Source organism: Aptenodytes forsteri, unplaced genomic scaffold, assembly GCF_000699145.1.
Source record: "Aptenodytes forsteri isolate BGI_AS27 unplaced genomic scaffold, ASM69914v1 Scaffold323, whole genome shotgun sequence".
NCBI classification, from domain to species: domain Eukaryota; kingdom Metazoa; phylum Chordata; class Aves; order Sphenisciformes; family Spheniscidae; genus Aptenodytes; species Aptenodytes forsteri.
The window spans coordinates 191,051-194,235 of NW_008795323.1; positions in this window are offsets into that span (position 1 = coordinate 191,051).

Consider the following 3,185-nt stretch of genomic DNA (forward strand, 5'->3'; position numbering starts at 1 on the left):
GTCCACCAGCACCCCCAGGCCCTTTTCCGACAGGCAGCTTTCCAGCCACTCTTCCCCAAGCCTGTAGCGCTGCATGGGGTTGTTGTGGCCAAAGTGCAGGACCCGGCACTTGTCCTTGTTGAACCTCATACAGTTGGCCTGGGCCCATCGATCCAGCCTGTCCAGGTCCCTCTGCAGAGCCTTCCTACCCTCGAGCAGATCAACACTCCCACCCAGCTTGGTGTCGTCTGCAAACTTACTGAGGGTGCACTCAATCCCCTCATCCAGATCATCGATAAAGATATTAAACAAGACCGGCCCCAGTACTGAGCCCTGGGGAACACTGCATGAGCCAAAGCAAATAAAGTGTCTTTTTTTTTTTTTCCTTATTTATGATACTTGCAGTGCAAGAGCTTCATGTAAGAGAGTCTTGAGCCAATTCTCTGCTTGTTTGAATAAGGCACAAGCTCCTTAAATGTCACCCATTGTGTGCTCTTGCAAGGATGGCTGCCTTCAAAAACAAGTTGGAACTACGTTCGGAACTCGTTGCCTGGTGCTCCTCCGCTGCCAGTGTCACAAAGGATAAACACACAGATCGGCTACCACCCCACTCCAGCACGGTTGTGGTGACAGGAGGAGATTTTAAATTGTTTTTCCCATAGTCTCCTCTGTCTGCTCTAAGCCCATCTGAACTGTAGGTTCACTCTCCCAATGAAGCTGTGTGTGCAGTGACCAGTGGCATTTTGGGCCCTTCTATGCCTGCAGGACAAAGCACCTCCCCAGAGCAACTCCTTGGATTAGAGCTGCTCAACAGATAAATCTGCCTTGCTGGTTTTTTCGCTCTAAGTCGTGCAGATAAGGCATTTCATCCTTGTACTTTGCCTTTTGCTGTCTCTCCACCTCCCCCATTTTGTTCATTTGTGTCATTTGATCTTGGCTGATTCCAGCTCCTAGACTGAGAGCCCCAAGAGCTGCCTGCCAAAACTCAACAGGTTGTGCAAGTGTTTTGCCTGCCGCAGTGCAAGGACTGTTCAGTGTCTGCTCCCCTTTCACCTGACTATGGAGAGGGGTTACACCTCCAGTGACAGTTTAATGTTTAATTACTGTTAAAGACAGTTTAATTGCTGTTCTGATACAATTTCCTCAATTCTTGCCAGGGGCTATTTGGAAATAGGTGAGAACCTGTGATTTCTAGAGTAAAATGAAGCTGGGATACACAAAATGGGAGGAATGTTTAAAAAACAGATACACATCCTGAGACATTTTCTAAACGATTAAGAAATAAACTGCAAAATTTACTGCATTTTTTATGTGTTGTTCCTGTTTCCAAAAAGCTGATAGACAAAAGTACACGGAGGAAAAACGGCCTCTGCGGTGATAGAGCCAAATGAAAATACAGTGCTAGGAGCACTAGCCTAGAGCTAGGAATAATGCAACCAAATGACATATAACACGACCACATAAAAATATCTCTTTGGTTGTGTGGGCTGTGCAGTGCAGTCAGCAAACTGGAGAAAAACTTAAGGAAGGAACATTTCCAGGAGGCACGTGAAAAGATCTCTGAAGTCCAGATAGGACTAATGGATCAACTGAACCATAAATAAAGGAGGAAAGCTGCTACTCTTGCTACCCACCGCTGAGATCAATGAACTCTTAGTGATATCTCAGAGCAGGGACATGCAACCATTTTGAAGCAGAAACACTTCTCAGACTGTTACCTGTGCAGAGCCACATTCACACTCCTTTTCCCCACTCCCTTAACATTTAAGATTTCTTTGCACTGAAGGAGCTTGACATGAACTCAAGCACCTGCCACGATACTCTACGAGCCTTCATCTCTGGTGTGTTGGTGCTGCGTGCAGGTGCTCTAGAGGCTAAACTGTACCGCAGGGGAGCTGAAGTGCGTATGTAGACAGCCCCTCTCCCTATTCTGGCCAAGAAACTAAAAAAATCTTGTCATGCAATTTCTAAATCTGAACAGTGACTCTGAAAATAGGTGTGTGGTGCAGCGAACTCAATACTTCATGTTGAGATGCAGCTTGTTTACCAGACTCTGGCAGACTGACCAGTCTAACAGTAATCCCCGTTCCTAAGGAGTTCTCAGAGCAGAAGTCTTGGCAAAGCGGTATAAAAGGAAGCACCTGAAAGTGTTCCCATTGGTAATTTATCCAATCAACGAGCTCCTGGCTCAGTATCCAAGCCTTTTCACCACTCTTTGTAATGATCCTTTACACAAGTAAAAGAGCAACTAACCCTCCAGCTCCCTCTCCCTGAGGTTCCTGTGGCTCTTTCCAAGGATTTGTGCGTGACGTACAAGCTCTCTGGCACAGCACTGATAAAAAGGTGTCAGCTGAGCCGAGGTGGGTTTGACTGGGGGTGACTTTGCTCCGAGTGGTTCAGCCACGCTATCTTTCAGAGTCCCAGAAGTCCCTGCACTCAACCAGCATGTCACCTTCCCCGAATCACACAGCTGTGAAATGCTGCGGGTTCCATGCAAGGGCTTGAATTTAGTCTGAACTTCTTTAGTTCTCCTCCGCTTGCGTGGAAATCTGAAATGACAAATACCAGGGAGAGAGGACAGCCACCTGACTGTGAGTATGCAGAGGTAATGCCTGCAGAGAAGTCCTCCACGCTTCACTGCCATTCAGGCGTCACCTCGCAGTGCTGGGCAGACTATGTGACCAAAGAATTATCTCCTGAACTGAAAACCATATTGAGATCTAGTGGTGCGAGATTAATGCTGGCTTAGAGATGTCGCGCAAGGGCCCCATTTGCAGCGTGACACGTTCCTGCAGGACCACATTATGAAAATAAGCATTTACCTTGTGAGAGCCGTGGTGGGATGCTGCGGATGAGAGCGCACTCCCAAGCCCCTGTGGCATCAGCCAAGGCTGTGGAGGGGAACGACAGCCCCCGCTCCCTCAGTGCTTAGTACCAACCTCTCTTTTGAGGGTGATAATTTACCATTACTCGTATGTTACCTTCTTTTCCCGAAGCTGGCCTATAGGCACAGTGCCAGCCTTAGCGTGGCCAGGGCTGCCTAACCTGGTGGGATGGGGAGCCCTGTTTGTCCCCCCAGACTCCAGCCGTGCCCTGCTGCCCCTGCCGCCGCCGGGGAAGGCTCTCCTGGGGTCCTCCGGCATTTTCCCGTCCTCGCCCCGCAGGAGACGTTTGCCCCGAGGCCCCCCAAGGCGCAGACCCCGCGG